We start from the raw sequence: 20,706 nt of genomic DNA on the forward strand, positions 1-20,706 counted from the left end.
TTTTCACCTGGAGGAGAGTGAATATGCTAAGGTGTGGGTGGGCCACCCAGAGGTGTTTATTTTTAAACTAACAGAAAAATCTAGCGAGAATAAGGAGAAGAAGAAGGGGGGTCGAGCTGAGGAGACTATGATAGCCCCTCCCCCATAGTGATGCGGGAAAGTAGAGGGCAAGATCAGGGAAAGATGCGAAAAGAGCCTATAAGAGAGTTTGGGGGTCCGAGAGATTCGAGGGAGAGGCAAGACCAGAAGGTGTACTTTTACTGTGGAAAGAGAGGACATTTCAAGAGGGAATGTTGAGTTCGAATTAGAGATGAGAAAGAATTCAAAGCAGATTAGAGGGGTCAGGGGCTCTATTTAGTGGGGACCCGGAAACAACAAAAAGAGCCCTTGATAAAACTGAGAGTGGGTCCCCATGACCAGGAGATAACCTTTCTGGTCGACACGGGTGCAGAAAGATCTACCATTCAATTTTTGCCCAAGGGATGCACCCTGTCTAAAGAAACCACCACTGTGGTGGGGGCAAAAGGAGAACCTTTTGAAGTAAGGGTGATAAAAAGGGTGACGGTGGAATCAGAATCAAAGATAGGAATAGGGGACTTTTTACTAGTACCAGAATCTGATTATAACCTATTAGGAAGAGACATGATCATAGAATTAGGAATTCAAATAGAAGTAGTGGAAAAGGAATTACAAATTAGGCTTTGCCCCCTTAGACAAGAGGAGGAGGACAGAATAAGTCCTGATGTGTGGTACAACCCAGGAAGCATTGGACAACTGAAAATAGCCCCATTCATGGTAAAAATTAAGAATCCTGAGGTCCCCGTGAGAATAAAACAATACCCCATTTCCCTAGAAGGAAGGAGGGGACTAAAACCTGAGATAGAAAGACTACTAAATAGGGGGCTGCTGGAGCCTTGTATGTCTCCCTACAATACACCTATACTTCCTGTCAAAAAGACGGATGGGTCGTACCGTCTAGTACATGATTTGAGGGAGATAAAGAAACGGACCATAGCAAGGTTTCCTGTAGTAGCAAACCCCTACACCCTTTTGAGCAAGCTAGGACCTGATAATTTATGGTATAGTGTAGTGGACTTAAAGGATGCCTTTTGGGCCTGTCCCCTCGATGAAGCAAGCCGGGATTACTTTGCTTTCGAATGGGAAAACCCTGATACAGGAAGAAGACAACAGCTTAGATGGACAGTGTTACCCCAGGGGTTTACGGAATCTCCAAACTTGTTTGGACAGGCACTGGAACAGATCTTACAAGATTATCAAACTAGGCCGGGGGTGACCCTGATACAATATGTGGATGACCTATTGCTGGCAGGGAAATTGGAGGAGGACGTAAGAGAAGAAAGTATCCGGCTATTGAATTTTCTGGGACTTAAAGGGCTGAAAGTTTCCAAAGCCAAACTTCAATTTGTGGAGGAGGAAGTCAAGTATTTGGGACATTACTTGAGAAGGGGAGAAAAGAGAATAGATCCCGAAAGGATCCAAGCAATTGTGGCATTGCCAATACCAAAGAATAAAAGACAAATTCGCCAGATTTTAGGACTTACTGGGTATTGTAGACAGTGGATTGAAAACTATAGCAGCAAGGCCAGATTTTTGTATTACAAATTAACACAAGAAGGGTTGTTAAAATTGAGCCAAGAGGACACAGACAAACTCCAGGAGTTAAAAGAGAGCCTGGTCCATGCCCCAGTCCTAAGCCTCCCCGATCTAAGGAGGCCATTCTTTTTATTTGTGAACATAGAAGAAGGTATTGCTTTTGGGGTGCTTACTCAGGACTGGGCGGGGAGGAAGAAGCCAGTGGCATATTTGTCAAAAATTTTAGATCCAGTGAGTAGGGGGTGGCCCACATGCTTGCAAATTGTAGCGAGATGCACTCTATTGGTTGAAGAAGCTAGAAAAATTACCTTTAATAGTAGCCTAAAGGTGATGTCTCCTCATAATATCCGGAGTGTGATGCAACAAAAGGCAGACAAATGGATCTCTGATGTGAGACTTTTAAAGCATGAGGTCATTCTAGTAGAAGCCCCCAATTTAACACTAGAAACTACCACCTTACAGAACCCAGCTGCATTTTTATATGGGGAACCGAAACATCAACCCCTAACCCACGATTGCGTAGCAACCATTGAAGAGCAAACGAAGATTAGGCCTGATTTGGAGGAAGAGGAGTTAGAAGATGGTGAAAGATTATTTGTAGATGGATCCTCTAGGGTGATTGAAGAAAGAAGGAGATGGGGACACGCAGTTGTGGGGGGTTCTGACCTGCAAGTGATAGAGTCAGGTACTTTAGATAAATCTTGGTCTGCACAAGCATGCGAGTTGTATGCCATATTAAGAGCCCTAAAACTCCTCAAGGGAAAAGAAGGGACAATATATACTGACTCCAGATATGGATTTGGGGTGGTACATACCTTTGGAAAATTATGGGAAGAAAGGAAGAAAGGGGCTTGATCAATTCACAGGGGAAAGACCTAGTGCACCAGAAGCTAATAGTTGAAGTATTGCAGGCTTTGAGGGGACCTAGGAGAGTGGCCGTGGTCCATTTAAAAGGACACCAACGGGGGATAGATTTCAAAAGCAGAGGAAATAATGCAGCGGACCAAGAAGCTAAGTGGGCAGCATTAAGAGAGATGGTCCTAAAAGAAAAAGGGGGGCAAGAAAACCAAGAAGTACATAATGAGGAAAGTACTAACATAATTTTTACTAATGAGGAAAAGGAAAAATTAAGGAAAATGGGGGTTAAGGAGAAGTCAGGAAAATGGATGCTAGAGGATGGAAAATGTATTCCACTAGCCTTGCTGAACATCCAAACCCAACCCCGAGGGGATGTGGGGCTTTCCCCATTTGAAATGTTATGAAATTTATATCAATAAGTACCTGGTAGCTCTAACACCAGGTACAGCCCGGGAACTGGATATTGATCCGGAGTTGGAAAGAAAATCCCATAACCCCGAAGTGGGAAGGACCATATTTAGTACTCCTCACCACAGACACGGCCATCCGGACGGCAGAGAAAGGGTGGACTCATGCCAGCCAAATAAAGGGACCAGTGGATCCATCGAAGTTCACAAAGGACACTAATAACTCTGAATGGGAGGTGAAAAGAACAACAGGTGACTTAAAATTGACTTTGAAAAAGAAAACGCCTCCATAAATGGACTCGGGGGACATTTGGGTAGGAGATAACTGGATATTGCAAAAAGAATTAATCGGAACCTCAGAGTCACCTGGATATTGCGGATATTTAGAGGAACTTGCACAACAACCTTACTATCGAGACATTAGGTTAACAAATAAAGGGAAATTGTATAATGGGGAGGGGAATGTAAATCATAAAGATATAAGGGTGGCATGCAGCTGGTTAGACTGTGATTGCTACCCATTTGTATGCTTTTGTTGCAAAATTTGCAGAGAGTCGTGGTGGGTTCATTGCCAAAGAGGGAAGGCTCGTAAAAGAGTGTGCCAGCCTTGTTGGGAGGGACAGCGTGATCTGACTACCTTGGTTTTAAGTCAAAAGGTAGCAGTTCGAGAGCTAAAAGTGGGATCCCCATCTTGGTGGCAAATATTTTCCAAAGGTATTAACCCTGAGCTTTATTGTTACCACCCCAATGAGCCTTTGGGACCATTCAATACGGATATTGTAAAAGTGAAGTGCCGGAAACAGGTAAAGAAACTCAGGTGTGATACTCCACCATTGAAAGAAAAGAATTGGCATTCTAAAGGAAGGAAGTGGGAGAGAGGAGCAAATTCCACCCCTGAAGAATATCCTTGCTGCCGCGAAGATGGGTTACCCCGCAACTAGCAGCAACCTAGTTGGCGGGCGAGGCAGAAGGATAAATAGTGGGGAAAAAGGGCTCCCAAATATAATCACCAATAAGGCACTTATCCGTTCAAGAACCCAAGGCTGGGAGGGAAGTGGTAAGAGGGATGAAATGGAAAGAATTGGTAAACAACGAACTAACTTTGGCAGTGAACACCCCCTAACTCTAAAATTGTGTGTGATGGGGGGACTTCTGGGACTTGTTATGGGACTAGCAGCAGCTAGTCACGAACCCTTCAAATGGTCGCTAATAAGGTTCGAGGATCAGAAAGTTCTCTCTACAGTAATAACCTCGGGAAGTCCTTCGTTTGGTTGTCAGCCCTGCGACCTTATGCCAACAAAACCCTGCCTAAACAAGATAGGATTTTATTTTTGTCCTGCATCCAACCCGGGAAGGAGTTATTGTAATTACCCAGGGGAGTATTATTGTGGATATTGGGGATGTGAGACGGTGGCTCATGGCTTCGCCCCAGGAGGCGGGAAGGATCAATACATAACTTTAGGGTGGATACCAGAGGGCTGCACTCCCTCTAGGATAGGCTCTGATACAGGAGTGGCGAACATTGGCAACTGTGCAGGAATGAAAATAACCGTCAACCGGGATAAGCTTCAGGACCCAGTGTGGATAATTGGAAAACTTTGGGAAGCCAGGTTATGGGAACCCGGGAAAGATCGAGGGGGGCACTTCCTTATAAAGAAGGAGCCAGTCCCACACGACCCGGAACCCGTAGGGCCAAACCCAGTTATCCATGAAGAAGAAGAGATTGGCACAAAATTAAATAACAATGTAACCCTGGAAACTAACGGGTCAGGAAATGGGACTAGTTTATTCAATCAATCACATGAACTTCAGGCCACCCAAGAATATGGTGTCTTATGGAAAGTAATGCAGGCCACATTTGAGGTTTTAAATAATTCTCACCCTAATTTAACAAAGGAATGCTGGTTATGTTACATGATAAGACCACCCTTTTACGAGGCTCTGGGGTCATCTGCGAAATCTAAACGAATCAATGGAACAAACCCTAGAGAGTGCTTATGGAAAAAGGGGAAAGAAAATACCCCTGGGTTATCACTGGCCCAGGTAAGGGGAAAGGGGAGATGTGTAGGGAATATACCCGCAGAGAAAGACCATCTCTGTCAGGTTAAGATGTCCATTTCCGACTCACGGAGACCCGCTCAGTGGCTTATTCCCGCAGCCAATACAAAATAGATTTGTAATAATCTAGGAATCACCCCATGCCTAGATACTAAAAACTTTAATGAAACATCGGAATATTGCATACAGGTTCTCATCATCCCCCGAATATCATATCACCCAAAGGATTATGTGTTTGAACATCAGGTGACCCCTGAATATCACTTAATGAAAAGAGAACCATTTACAGCACTCACAGTGGCAGTGTTGCTGAGTGTTGGGGGGGCCGGGATCGGTACCGGAGTAGCGTCCCTAGTAAACCAGCAGCAAGGGATGAGGGATCTGAGAATGTCAGTGGATGAAGACCTAAGTAGAATTGAAAAGGCTATTGATGGCTTGGTAAAATCAGTAAGGTCTTTATCAGAAGTAGTGTTGCAAAATCGTAGAGGGTTGGACCTGTTGTTCTTACAACAAGGGGGATTATGTGTAGCCTTACGGGAAGAGTGCTGCACGTATGCAGATGATACCGGCATAGTCATAGACACTATGGCTGAGCTCCGAAAACAACTAGAGCAACGAAAAAGGGAACGAGAGGCTCAACAAAGTTGGTATGAATCATGGTTCAATCATTCCCCTTGGCTAACCACCCTTTTATCTACTATAGCAGGACCTATAGTTTTACTGGTAATCGGATTGACATTCGGCCCCTGTATTTTTAACAAATTATTTAATATTGTAAAGAGGAGATTAGAAGCTGCCCACCTTATGCTGTTATGGGCGAAATATGAGCCTCTAGATGGTGTCGAAACTGAGGATTGCTTAGAACTTAGCAGAAAAGAGCTCCAGAGATACAACGAACAAAAATAGGTAAATAGAAAAAGGGGGGATTGTGAGGGAATGGTGACCTTTTTGTTGGTTGTAAAATAGGTTATCTTGAAACCCGGACATGCAGGCTTAAGATAAGTAATCTTGAAGCCCGGGTATGTGGGCTGGTCTGTGGGTATGTGATTACTGATTACTTAGGCTAGCACAATAACCAAACGTCTTAGTAATTTTTTTTTAGGAAAACAAGCAACCAAAGGAGCAAGCAGAACGAGCCGGAAAGATGAATCAGCAAGAAGGGAAGAACTTAAAAGGGGGACTTGCGACTCGATCAGGCGTGGCAGTTTTGTGGAGCGGAGTCTCCCTGCCACCCAGCGCTGCAATTTGCCTTTGCCGTCTGTACTCAATAAATTTTTCAAATTGGCTTTGAGTATGGCCCTTTGTGCTCATTTATAACAGAGAGGATTTTCTGACAAGCTGCTCAGAATTTTCAGAGCCTGGGTATATGGGAGGGCTTAGGGATTTGGTGGGTTCTAGAGGTGTCTCTCGTGTCTCCTCTATTTCAGGGACAGGGGAATTTGGAAGAGATGGGGGGAGGTTCAAAGGATTTATCTGTGGCTGTCTTTTGTTCTCTGTTTCTAACAACTGTTTACGAATTTGTAAAAATATTGGAAGAAATAAAGATGCATTAGAATCTCCTTTTTCTACTTTTGATGTTAATAAATTTCCTATATCATCCCAAAATAAAACTGAATTTATATCTTGCAATTCAAAATCCAGAATTTCAAAAGACAGCCAGCAGACAAAATGTTCTAATAGTTTTTTAGAAACTGCAATTTCTTCTGCACTTAAAATTTCCTTTAGCTGGGAAAATACACTCTTTTGGTGATCAGACAGCTGAGAGCCCATTTTTTTAAGCTATCTGCTCTTAATCCACCTTAATTTTGCAGCAAAAAAACGCAGAAATATATGGTGATTTTAGCTCGGTTGCTGTTACTGTGCCTGCTCGTTGCAGTGAGCCGACCCGGGCCCACTGCTGTGCGCGTGCAATTCAGGCTGCCCTGAGCTGCTGCTGCCAGCTCTTGCAGGGCTAAGCCACCGCATTTGGCTGCTGCTTGCAGGGCTGCACCGCTTGAACTCGCTCGGAGCGGCTGTCGCGCCTCCGGAGTCAGGGCACGCTCTCCTGCGCGCCCGTCTGCTCGCACTCTTGCGCTGCTGGCGTGTCGCCCGGGGGCACACTGCGCCACCCCCCTCCCCACATTATGCTTGGGGCACGCTGCCGCTGCTTCTCCGTGCTCCCGCCCACCTGTGTCTGCGTGGGCTCTGGAAGTCCAGCCCGCCTAACTGAAGGCCCTGTAGGGTGCTTACCTTTCTCCCTTTGATGACGAGTGTTTGATTGCTGTATAATAAGTTCATGTCTTCAACTGACCTGCCTCTGAGCTGGCAGCAGGCTGCCAGTTGTTGCCTGTAATTAGAAACTACTCAAGGTAGCTTACTTTTCATGGCATTTGAACAAATCTCAATGCTTTATAGAATCTGTGTAGAATTCTCAACTAAACGTGAAACTTTTAAAATGCCTCACGATTGAGAAGCCAGACTGCAGAATGCTGTAACTCCTTCCTATCTAACAACTCTGATCAGTTTCTAAGAAGCAGTTAGGCTCCTGCAAAGACAGAACAAAGGATTCAAAAGAGGCTCTTTGCCTTTCTTAGGGTTCGTTGTTTATTTCATCGTGGTTCCGGAGCAAAAAGAGGAAGAAGGAACCGGGTAGTGGCCTTTTCTAGGAAAAAGGCAGGAAGGAAGCATTGGCTTTCTACCAGTGAGATAGAAACAGAGGGGAAGGGTTATACTATGGGACATTTACAGGGGTTTTAGAACAAACCATTCCTTATACCTTTTGGATATTGGATTACAACACCCCATCTTCTTCTTTATCTCATTGTTGGGGGTTGGGTTTTTGTTCTTTTACTGTGTCATTTTAAAGAATTTTTCCCATTATCATGCTAACGGAGCCTGCCAGGATCTTTTGAAGACTCTAAACAAAGGGGTAGGTGGGGACTGGCTTCCGGGGGGGAGGGGGGGGGAAACGACTGGTGCTTCCGCTGAGCGCAGAGGAGAGGACCCCCGTCTGCAGCACATGTAGTGAAAACACAGGAGAGCCAGGCGCTCTGCAATCGACTGCCCTGCATCTCCCCCGCTCCAGCCACCTACCTCTGAGGACACAGCTAATCACCTGGACGGACTCAGTGAGTGAAGAGCCTGCCCCCAGCCTGCTCCCACCTGAGACACAGCGTGGCTGCTGCCCCCTCCCGCCCGTCCCTCCCACTCCCGCCTGCTCTCTGCAGCTGTGCAGGCTCTGCCACGTGTTACATCACCAGGAACAGACCTAGGTCGAGTGTGTCTGCGGCTAAAGAAAGGACTGGAACTGAGTTATTTGTTCTGTTTTGTTGCTAATTTTAATAACCGCTGTTGTTTTCTACTTGTATGGTTAGATATATTAGTAAAGAGCTGCTATTCCTACCCCCTTATCTCATCCTTAGAGTTATTGATTCAAGCAATTATAGTGCTTGGGAGGGAGCAAAATTAAATTCTCTATTTTAAAGAGGAGCTTCTGCCTTTATTGGCAGACACCTGTCCTTCAAACTAGGACACTCATTGATTTGAGTCTGTTCTTCAAATCGAGATAGTACTTTCTGTGCAGATATCCATTTGTTTATATTTATCATTAGTTTGTGAGTTTTCTCTGAGGTGGCAAGTTCAGGATTGATGGGGATGGCTGAAATTTGCATGCCTTGGATTACTGAGTATGAGTAGAGTAAAACATGGAATTAGACATGGCAAAAACAGTAACCCTAGCACTGAACACAGTATCATGAGTCCTACTTTCTTCCACCAGACTCCATCAAACAAATGATTCCACCAAGGTCCTTAAAGGATGGAATTCCATTTTTGAACTGGGACATGTACTAGTCATTTAATATCTTCTGCTCACTGAGTAACAACTTCTCTGTTATCACCAATTTTTAAACAACATTCAGACATGTTAAACTTCCCACAAACTCCACCTTCTTCACCTAACAAATAATCCAAAGCCATGCAGTTTTGGTACACTGCTGCTTGGGTTTGAGACATTTGTTTAGCTATTAATTCTAAACCTTGGGCTGTTTTATTGGTTATTATTTCTATTACTGCTTGAAGTCTGATAATTCGGTTAAGCATATAAATGGGAGTTTTATATCCCCAACTGCCATCTTGTGCCCAAGTAGCAGGTCCATAAGCTTCTATTATCCGCTCAGGAGGTCACTCATCATCCCTCCATTTTTGGGTTCCCCCGATGAGATCTCTCTTTGAGCGTACTTCTTTCTGCTCATACTAAGGCCTCCCAAGGGAGTTTCCTTTTGTTCTTGATAAAAGAAATAAACCAGGTTGAATAATTCCTATGGTACAGCTGCCTTTCCAATTTGAGGGTAACTTACTATATGCTCTTTCTCCGCAAATCCAAAACATTCCATCTGGAGCTTTCCAAACCCCTACAGTGTCTTGGGGGTTTTCCCAGAACCTTTTTAGTGCTTCTATTCCTTCAAAAGGGTTTGCATCATTCTTACTACACCAAAACAGTTTTTCTATTTCATTAAAGGTACAGTTAGTATTGTTTTGCATGCTTCAAATATCCATTTGGGCTTTTTGGCCACCACCAGGTAGTGCTTGAATTTGCAGTATATACCCTTTTGCATGGGGTTTTGCCTACCCTTTTAAAAATCCTTGATTTCATTTCTCTGGCAATACATTCTTGACCTACAACTGTGTTAATCAAAATCCACCTTTCTGGCCTATGTCCTTGTTCAGCAATTTCTGTCAGATTCAATTTAAGTATCTAAGTGATATCCAATCCCTCACTTTTCTACTGCCACTGTTCAACCATTAATGCTCCTCCCCAAACCCAACAATTGGGCACGTTTAGTTCTCTTGCAATCCTTTGTTCTAAATCTATGAATAAATTCTTTCCTAGAGTGGACAATTCTATTTCTGAAAGGTATTCTCATACACTGGAATATAAGTCATGAATTTTCTGGGGTTTATTGTTATCTTGTTTTGCTATTTCTTTTGATCGTTTTGGAACATTCTTTACTAATTGTTCCTGAAAGTGGTCCTGCACTCCCTCCCCCCGTTGTCTGTAAGACCACACATGCCTTCTTTAGTAAAGCAAGTATATTCTCCCTTGGGACAAGGCAAACCCAGCTGCGTTCGTCCTGGTGCAAGATTTCGAGTTACCCAAAATGATCATACGGCTATGTCACATGATGTTAATTGATGTCAGTCATAACATAGAGAATTCATGTTAGTGCCCACTGCAAATGCATATTTGGTGTGGTGGCCAATATGTACAAGCTGGTACAATTTGGAGCAGTCCCCATTACCTTGTAGAGGTATTAAGCACATTAGTATCCACCATTTAAGAGGTCCGGTATGATATATTCCTCTACCTCCCCAACCTACTGGGTTGCCACCAGCACATGGGTAATGCATCTTCTCAGTATCAAGAATAGAGATCAATCCAGTCTTGCCCTTTTGTAATTTATAATGTGCTTTTACTTTTTTTTTTTTTTTTTTTCTGTTGCCACTTTTTCTACTAGGTTTTTGACCTTGTCTCAATTTTTAGCCTAAATATATATATAAATATTTAGGTACCCAATGCCCATCTGAATCACAATCCTATGTGCTTGCTTAGTCTGCTTTCTCTTTTTGTTTTTGCACATTCACGATAGAAGGCGTTCCTCAGTTTGTTTGTTTTTTCCCATGTACAATGTCTATACCACAAATTCTCACACTTAAGACAGTGAAAGCATACACAAGGTTGACAATTACAGTTAGGAGTTTGACAAATTACTTCCTTGGAATATCTTAAAAGATATTTAATTGCTTGCTGTGATGTGAGTCAACTTTATCAAGGTTGTTTCCAGAATTTTACTCGTAGGTCCTCTGGAGTGGAAGCAAATTTCCATATAGGTTCAGGCAGATTGTATTGGTGTCCATCCCTTTTCAGCAGTCCGCACAGTTGTTTCTGTAGTTAAAAGAGTTAAATACGGCCCTTCCCATTTAGGGGTTTTCTTCTTTCCACCCTTTTATCAGTGCTCAGTCTCCTGGCTTGATATTGTGAATGTTAAAACTAAGGGATACTGATTGTGCTAATATCCCTTGCTTTCTTAAATAATCTACATTTTGCCCAATAGTTTGTATATATTTTTGAATGGTGTAATCTTCAATTACTACAGGGTTGCGTGGTATTTCCCGGGAATATGGCATTCCATATAGCGTTTCATAGGCTGACAGTCCTGTGTTAGTATTTGGAAGAGTCCTTATAATTAATAATGCCAGTGGCAGGCATTTTACCCATGACATTTAGTCTTGATTATTAACTTAGTCAATTGTTGCTTTAGGGTTTGGTTCATTCTTTTTACCCTGCCTGAACTCTGAGGATGCCATGGAGTATGATATTCCCAGGTAATATTTAATGCTTGTGCCAAATTTTTAATAATTTTTGAGGTGAAATGCGTCCCCTGGTCTGAATCAATTGCTGTAATCATCCCAAATTTTGGAATTATTTGTTCTAATAATATTTTTGCTACAAATCTTGCTGTGGCCCTTGTAGCTGGTTATGCTTCTACCCAATGAATAAGCTGATCTACCACTATTAACAAATATTTCCAGCACTTAACTTTTGGACGCTCAGTATAATCTACCTGTATTCTTTCAAAAGGACAGAATGCTACTTTTCTTCCCCCAAAGGGGTCTGTCTCATTGCTTTTTTATTCACCTTTTGACATGTTAAACTACCTTGGGTTATTTGTTTAGCTATCTCAAATACTCCTATACACCCATAACATTTCAAAAATTGGTCACACGAGGCCCTAGTTCCCCAGGGGGTTTGTTGGTGCAATTGTTTTAAAATTCCCCTGCTCTGGGATTTCGGAAGTATTTTCCTTCCATCCATTAAAATCCATTTTCCTTCCTTCTGTTCAGCCCCTAATTTTTTGAATAATATTTAATTCTTAAGGGCTATAATTTAAATGCATTTCCTTTTCTGGCTTTTCACTCAATACATGTCATTTAGATATCTCACCAGGTTTCAGGGCTGCTTCCTTTGCTGCCTGATCTACTAAGTTGTTTCCTCTAATCAGAAAACTCATTCCCTTCTGGTGACCTCTAACATGCACTACTGTTTTTTCTTCTGGCACTTGCAAAGCGTCCAAAATCTTTTGGATTAGTTCTTCGTGAACTAATCCCTTTCCGTGAGTATTTATTAGTCCTCTTTCTTTCCAGATTTTTCCAAAAGTGCGTACTATTCTAAAAGCGTATTTTGAATTAGTATAAATCGTCCCCTTTTTCCCCCTTTAATAATACTAAGGCCTTGTACAAGGCATAAAACTCGCATGCCTGAGCTGACCAGCTGAGACTTAATTTCCCTCTTTCACACACTGACATACTCTTCCCATTAACTATTGCATATCCTGATTTTCATTTCCCTTCAACGACTCAAGATGACTCTTCTACAAAATATCGATCCCCTTCCTCAAGTTCTACCTCACTCAAATCCGGTCTAACCTTTGTCTGTAGTCCTATCAAATTAGCACAATTGTGAGCCAAACCCCCATCTTCAGTGGGCATCCCATAAATAAACTGAGCCAGATTTTGTGAGACAGTGACTTTTAACTCCAGCTTGGGAGAATGTATAAGGATAGCTTTATATTTAGAATTCGACTATCCGTAAACCATTTTGCAGCTTTTTGATGTAATATGCTCCTAAAGTTATGGGGAATGTACACAGTCATAGGAGCCCCAAAGGTGACTTTTCTGGCTTCCTCTACCAAAAGTGCTGTTGCTACTGTCCTGGTTTGAAGGACAGGTGTCTGCCAATAAAGACAGAAGCTTCTCTTTGAAATGGAGAATGTAAACCTTCTCCCTCCAAATTATTATAATTTTTGAATCAGAGACTCTCAGGCAGAGATAAGGGGGTAAGAATAAAAGCTCTTTACTAATATAATATATCTAACCGGACAAACAGAAACAACAGCAGCTATGGAAATTAGCAACAAAACAGAACAAATAACTCAGTTCCAGTCCTTTTTCAGCTGCAGACACACTCTGCTTGCGTCCAGTCCCGGTGGTGAAAGGTGGGGCAGGGCCCGCGCAGTTCCACAGAGCAGACGGGAGTGGGGGTGGGAGGAAGCAGCGGCAGCGCTGTGTCCCAGGTAGGAGAAGGGTGGAGGAAAGGCTCCCTGCTCGCCGTTTGGGTCCTGGTGGTCAGCTGTGTCCTCAGAGGTAGGAGGCTGGATACGGAGCAGATGGCCGGGCAGTGTCCAACTGGAGAGGATCTCGCTTCCCGGCTTTCGGACTGCTTGGGCTGGAAACGAGCAGTCAGGACTCCCCCCAGACCCAGCTGGCGAGTGAAAAACCCGGGAGACAGCCCCCACCCAACCCTTTGTCTCGAGCCATGAAAGAGCTTAGGTGTAACCCAGCAGGCTTCCTTAGCATAATAATGGGAAAAATTCTCCAAAAGAGGTGGAACAATAAGGGAACAAACCCCAACCCCCAACAGCTACTAAGGCCTGTAAACAAATGGGCCATCCACAACTAACTGGATCTAATAACTTTGAATAAAATCCTACTGGTTTCTTATCTCCTCCCCAGTCTTGAGTAAGCACCCCATATGCCACTTGATCCGCTGAGCTTACAAACAATTGAAAGCTTTTTTTAAATCCAGCGGAGCAAATACTGGGGCCTGTATTTGTGGGAGTCCAGGGTTTTTCCCTGGCTCCTTTGGAGGTGCAAAAACCCCCCTGGCAGACCCCTCAGAGACCCCCGAGTGCTGCCCAGGAGCTGCAGGGGCTGGATTTGGCTCCTTGGGAGAATCTGCCCACATTGAGAGGGCAAATGAGAGAAGAGACACAGAAAATAATGATGAGTAGAGTGTAAATTAGAATGTTAGAATGTAGATAAATAGGTTTTCTTGAATGTTTATGATAAGGGACACGTGGCCAAGATGGAGAATTTGGGGGGTGGACACCTTTTCCTCCTTCTTCTCCATGTCATCCATGTTGGGTGTGTAAGGGAAATTAACCCACAAACACCAGAGGTTTATGTCCAAAAAGGAGACAGAGGAGTCCTTTTTGCTTTATTCGAATAAAGGGAGAGGCCATGGGGCATTCCCCTGGGATCTCTCGAATTTTTGGAGGACACAGCCTCCCTTTTTATCCTATTTTCCCGGCCGCTTTTCCCTCTCTCTTTCCCCATTGGCTGAGGTACTCGAGAGGCACAGACTTCCCGGAACGCCTGACACCTGACATTCCCCTCTAATGTATAACCCTCCCTTTTAATTTTTAATTCTTGTAGAATTCAGTTTTCCCCCTCCCCGTTGCTTCTTTCATCTTCTGTTACCCAATTTTATTTACCAGCAAACCTACAGTTTGTTTGTAAAGGCAAATCTCTTTTTCCATTCATCAATCAGTGTAATCCCTCCCATTGTTTCTTTTATCTATAGGTGCTAACTTTACCTACCAACAGATCTACAGTTTGTTTGTAAAGACAAATGTAACATTCCTCTCAATCCCTCCTCTTTTATTTTTAGTAATTGTCTTTGCAAACTTTAGCTATCATTGTCTTAATTTCTTGTTCTTGTGTCCTTTTTGGTTTTGCAATTATTTGCAATGACATCAATTTCTGTCCTTTTGTAGCCATCTCTGGGTCAGTAGGCATGGCTATAACTTGCATCCCCTTGATCACATGTTGAATAAGTTGTATTAAGCAAGGGATCATGCATGGTAAAAGAGTAGAGTTGCTACAGCACATAAGAAGAAAAAAAGCAGTTGTTTTACCCACAGTCCACCAGGTAGCCATGAAAACATGTCCCATTCCCATCCTTTCCATGTTTGGACAGGTACATGAGCTAACTTTCTTATTCCTTTTGCTATTTGTTTCACCACTTTTCTAGTGTCATTTATTTGCAAACAGCAGTTTGAGTCATTTAATTTGCCACACACGCCCCCTTCTTTTGGTAATAAGTAGTCTAATACCATCCGGTGTTGAAATATTGCATTTCTCATCTGAGTAGATTGGTCAGCAAGAAGGTCAAGAGCTGTAGCTGTCTGGTTACTTACTATTTCAAAGACAGCTTGTAACCTAATTATCCGATTTGAATTATAAATGGTTTCTCTGGCACCTGATATTAATTCACTAGGATTCCAAGTGGCTGGGCCATAGTGTTGTATGATTTGTTCAGCTGGCCACTCATCATTACCCCACTTTTGGGTGCTCCCCCCAGCCAAGGATACATCAATTGACCGCTTTTCCCTGATTAGATCATCATATACCTTGATTCCTAACTGGTTTCCCTGAACTTGTGGTAGCAGAAAGAACAGAGGTCTGATATACCCCACATAACATATTCCTGACCAGTTTGGGGGTAACCTGCGATAGGCATATTGGCCACAAATCCAGTAATGCCCCTTTAAAGCCCACGTCCCGTTGGCAAAGGGACCTTCCCAATTTTCATGATCTACTGGGGGGTCAAAATACAGCTTACTTCCTGGGCCTAGTGGTCCCCCAAGAATAGTTGCCCCACCATAAGAATCACAGTATTTGCACTTCCATGCTCCCACATGAGGTTTCCAGCTGCAGTTACATCCCAGATCTGTTTTATGAGATTGGGACCAGAACCTGCTAAAAAGAGTTTGAGTTCCATTCCAGTGTTGCCACTTCCACTGATAGTCACGAACAACATGTGTCCTACTTGTGGAATTATCTCAGGGGCAGCTTAAAAATAAGGAGTCAAAAAACTTATCCCTCCCCACTGCTTTACAGCCTTCCAAATCTTTCTGGTAAGTATGGTAAGAACACTTTACCCAACTACCATTTGAGAGCTTAACATGAGTTTGATTCCATTTGCCCTGATATCTGGAACAATCATAAGGAAGGCATTTGGGGGTCCAACAATCTAAACCCAAAGATAAAGTCCGGTCACAAACACTTTTCCCCACGTATATGCTTCCTGTTCTATTTAGACAATAAGTGCCTCTTTCAGAAGAATGAAGCCGCCATGGACTTCCTTCTTCATCCCAGAATCCTGTTCCATTATGGACTTCACTCAGGGTGCTAACCCACCATTTAGGTTGGCCACCCATGGCCAGTTTTCAGATCCTCCTGGCCCCCCACAGACCCATCAATTGCTAAGGTTAAAGGTTTTTGCTACTTCTTCTCCTAAGGTTAAAAACTTATTTTCTCATTCCTGGCCCCATCCTAACTGACAGTATAAAGGTAAGATCACTAAGAGAAACATTCTAACTGGGTTATGTAATTCCCTAACCTAATTTTTACTTTCACGTTGTCTTCTGCACCTGTGGTGAGTGAAGGCACCGAAACAGCTTAATATAAAGGAAAACAGTGACAGCAAAGGGCTGGCCCCCCAGTGACTGGAGATTCGAGAGGTGGGATGCCCACACAAACTTATTTCAGCAGGCAGTCTGTGGGTAGGCACACGAGGCTTCCCTCGATGTCGACGCACTTGCTACTGCTCCAGTCCATCCCTGTGGAGTGTCAGTCGCGGCTTCCCGTCCTTCTCCTCCAGCTGAGATGTCCAAATCTCTGGGGCCTTAGAGACCTTGACCCGAGTGTGATGGGTCCACCCGTGTTCAGCTGTCTTGACGGCTGTTTCTGTGGTCAACAACACCTGGAAAGGTCCACGCCACTTCACTACCAGCGGTGCTTCTTTCCATTCCTTAACTAGGACCCAATCTCCTGGCTGGATGTTGTGAACAGCAAAGTTCAAAGCCAGGGTCTGTGCCAGCTGAGCCTCCTGTCGAAGAGATTTCACAAGAGACAGTACCCGAGACACATAATGCTTCAAATACACATCACTTATCTCTATCCCCTCACTAGGCTGAGAGTTGCAAGGGTAAGGAATTCCAAACATTAACTTAAAGGGAGATAATTGAATATCTTCCCTGGGTCTGGCCCTTATTCTTGCCAAAGCCAGGGGCAGGAGCAGTACCCACGGCATCTTGGTTTCTATTATCAGCTTCAGAAATTGTTTCTTTATTTCTCCATTCATTCTTTCAACCCAACCCGAACTTTGGGGGTGCCAGGGGGTGTGCAGGTTCCATTGTATTCCTAAAGCAGCCATAACTCTTTGAAGATTTTTTTCTGTAAAATGAGTTGCCTTATTTGAGTTTATTGCTTTTACAATTCTATATTTTGGAATTATTTGTTCCAAAAATACTTTAACAACTGATCCTGTAGTTGCTGAAACAGTAGGGAATGCTTCTGGCCAGCCTGTTAATTAACATACTATTACCAGAAGATATTTAAACTTTGCCACTCGGGGCATTTCAGTAAAATCCACCTGACATCTCTGGAAGGGACGTACAGCCCAAGGCCTCCCTCCCCTGGCAAGTTTCTTTGTAACCTTGCTATTGGTTTTAGCACAAGTCAAACAACCCTCAATAGCTCGTTTTATCAAGCTAAAAAGACCCACAGCAGCATACATTTTTAGGAAGGCTTCTGCCAACCCTCGAGAGCCCCAATGACTCCCTTCATGAAGTTATTTTAACAATTGTAAGGCCAGAGCTTTTGGGATGCACTACCTCTCATCCCTTATAAACCAATTGTTTCCTCTTTCTTCTGCCCCACTTTTTTTAATTATCTCGAGTTTTTCTGGTGGGAAAGACAGTTTCTCTGGGAGCGGTGCAGTTACAGGGAGTAAGGGGAGGATCCCAGAGACCTCCGGCAACAATGCAGCTCTCCGAGCCTTCCCACCAGCCAATCGGTTTCCTATTGCCTCCCCCGAGCACCCTGCCTGATGCCCCTTAATGTGGACCATTGCCACCCCTCTTGGCAAACTAACCACCTCCAATAGGCGAGAGATTAAGTTTTCATGGGCTAACGTCTTTCCCCTAGAATTTAATAAACCTCGCTCTTCCCACAGTTTCCCAAATGCATGTATCACCCCATAAGCATATTTAGAATCGGTAAAAAACATTCACTGTCTTATCCCGGTATAATTCACAGGCCCTGATCAGCGCATACAGCTCAGCTGTCTGGGCTGAGCAGGTGGGCGGTAACCTCCCCCCTTCCTTTAATTGTTTGCCATTCACGATAGAGTATCTTGTAAAACGCTTCCCTTTTATTACTCTTGATGACCCATCGAGGAACATATTCTCTCCCTCAGGCCAGGGATTATCTCTCAAATCTTCCCTAGCTCTAGTCTGGAGATCTATAACCTGGATACAATCATGGCTTTCCTCCTGTCTCCCCCTTTCTTCGGGGCCATTCAAACAGGAGGCTGGATTAAAATTTTCCTATTTTTAAATTCTAAATCCTCCTGTTCCATTAAACAAGATTCATATTGTAATAATCGAGCACTCGTCATCCACATAGAGGCTCTCTCAGTTAACAAAGCTTTAATCTGATGCTAAACTTTTTACAATCACATACCCTCCCCTTGTCAGCCCCTATCAGAGCTGTGGTCACAGTTTCTGCAGACAATGGAGCCAGCTTCTGGCCGCTGGGTTAACAACTCAGAAAAACAGGCGACAGGCCTCTGTGTTCCTTATTCTCTTACACGAAAATTCCTTTAGCATGACCCAGCTCAACACCCATATGTAGTTGAAATTCCTTTTCTGCGTCCAGAAGAGCCAAGACCAGAGCACCAACTAATCCATCCCTCAATTTTCCAAAGCACTGCTCCACTTCTGGTGTCCACATCACAACACCAGGACCGCTCTGGGTTAAAAAGTTACACAAAGGTCTAGCCACAACAGAAAAATCCTTGATCCAAGCTCCGCAGTCCCCCACTAACTCCAAAAATTTCCGCAACCCCTTGTCAGTCTGGGGCAAAAATCCCCTGCACTCCTTCTGGACCAACACACTGCAACCCCTCAGTCAGAAGGTGTCCCAAATATCTGACTCTCTCCTCAACCACCTCTTTCTGCTCCCCTGATAACAGCAAATCATCTACATATTGCAACAGCTTAACTCTTGAGGGTGGAGTAAACTCTTAATATTTTCTGCAAAGCTTGCCTAAACAAACTTCGTATATCTCTGCAGCTGCATTTCAGCATAAATCCTACCAGACATTTTACATAAAGATATTACAGATAGTAACACAGACTCTGTGTTACTTTTTTTTTTTTTTTTTTTTTTTTTTTTTTTTTTTTTACTCTTGTTACTTTTCACAAAATTAATTTGCTTTCCCATTCTAGTCATCAAATCTCTTCCTAGTAAATTACAGTCACAATGAGGAGCAATCAGAAACTCATGCTTTTTAAACCCCTCCCACACATTTAGCAAATTCCCATGCCTTTCCCTGTATTACTTGTATTTTCCAGCAAAACTCACAAAATCCTTAAAACAGAATCCTAATCTTTTCACGTACAATCTGCATTTCCCATATATTCCTTTATTCTCGTTCTCCCTTTCTTTATCACACACGGTATACCAGAGTCAGTTTGCGTCCTGTCAGAGTGCAAACACAGCTCCTCCCCCACCGACGCTCCCAGCTAGCATGGCCCGCAGCATCGCAGGCGGCTGGGCACCCCAAACCTTACGGGGCCGGGGCACCCCGAGCCTCACGGGGGCCAGTGGACACTGCTGGCCCTGCCTGGGGATGGCGGGGTCAGGCACAGCCCCGCGCTGAGCCCCGGAAACCCCACAGCCCCCAGCCCGTGTTCCTGGTCCCGCAGCTCCGTGCTCGGACCTGCTGCTCATTGCCTCGCCCATACCTATCACACACTCCTCCTCAATTCTCTTCCAACACACAAACACTCTCGATCCATCCGCCGCTGTCGAGACCCTCTCTCGACTCCCCTTTTTGCTCCCCAGGGCATGGATTATCGAGACCCCTTCTCGACCTCACTTGTTGCCCCCCCCAGGGCATCTATATAACATGGCCTTATAAGCCCCTTTGACAGCTTATACTCTGGCCACACAAAATAACAATATTTTATTATAATTCCCATAGTTACTCCTGGGTGAACACACAATCTGTCCCAAGACCTCAGCATTCTCCCTAAGGGATTCTCCGGGGGTATTATGGGATCCTTTTTGCAGCGTCCCTTTCCCGGCTTCACCCTTCCAACCCTCCATGGGTTCCCCGTTTCACCTGTCCTGCCCTCCATGGGCGCCCTCCCAGGTGTACCTGTGCTACCTTCCATGGGTTCCCCGTTTCACCTGTGCTGCCCTCCATGGGCGCCCTCCCAGGTTTGCTTCCCCGAGGATCCCACTTTACTCACCGGTGAGATTTTCAGTGGTCCTTCCCTGCGGACTCTTCACGGACCCCCCTGGTCCGCCACTCGTCTGTCTCCTGGACAGTCTCGGGAACCCAATCGATCGCCCGGTGCCAGCCGGCACCTGAGGGAGCTGATCACCGAAACTGGGTGAGGCGCGCCTTCAGCTCCACCGCTGCCTGCCGCCCCGGATGGTGGAAATATCCCGGACCGAGCCCCCAATTTGTAAGGGAAATTAACCCACAAACACCAGAGGTTTATGTCCAAAAAGGAGACAGAGGAGTCCTTTTTGCTTTATTCGAATAAAGGGAGAGGCCATGGGGCATTCCCCTGGGATCTCTCGAATTTTTGGAGGACACAGCCTCCCTTTTTATCCTATTTTCCCGGCCGCTTTTCCTTCTCTCTTTCCCCATTGGCTGAGGTACTCGAGAGGCACAGACTTCCCGGAACGCCTGACACCTGACATTCCCCTCTAATGTATAACCCTCCCTTTTAATTTTTAATTCTTGTAGAATTCAGTTTTCCCCCTCCCCGTTGCTTCTTTCATCTTCTGTTACCCAATTTTATTTACCAGCAAACCTACAGTTTGTTTGTAAAGGCAAATCTCTTTTTCCATTCATCAATCAGTGTAA

The 20,706-nt window shown here is 44.2% G+C and overlaps 1 long non-coding RNA gene across 1 annotated transcript in view; it reads left to right on the forward strand.

The window, feature by feature from the left end:
• Positions 1-20,371, forward strand: part of LOC306816868 — a 92,634-nt gene extending 72,263 nt beyond the window's left edge. Inside the window, exon 3 of the long non-coding RNA XR_013777802.1 lies at positions 20,290-20,371. This is a non-coding gene — a long non-coding RNA (uncharacterized lncRNA). The remainder of the gene's footprint in view (positions 1-20,289) is intronic.
• Positions 20,372-20,706: the final 335 nt, after the last annotated feature.

The sequence above is a fragment of the Erithacus rubecula genome, assembly GCF_903797595.1.
Source record: "Erithacus rubecula genome assembly, contig: scaffold_94_arrow_ctg1, whole genome shotgun sequence".
Taxonomy (NCBI): Eukaryota; Metazoa; Chordata; class Aves; order Passeriformes; family Muscicapidae; genus Erithacus; species Erithacus rubecula.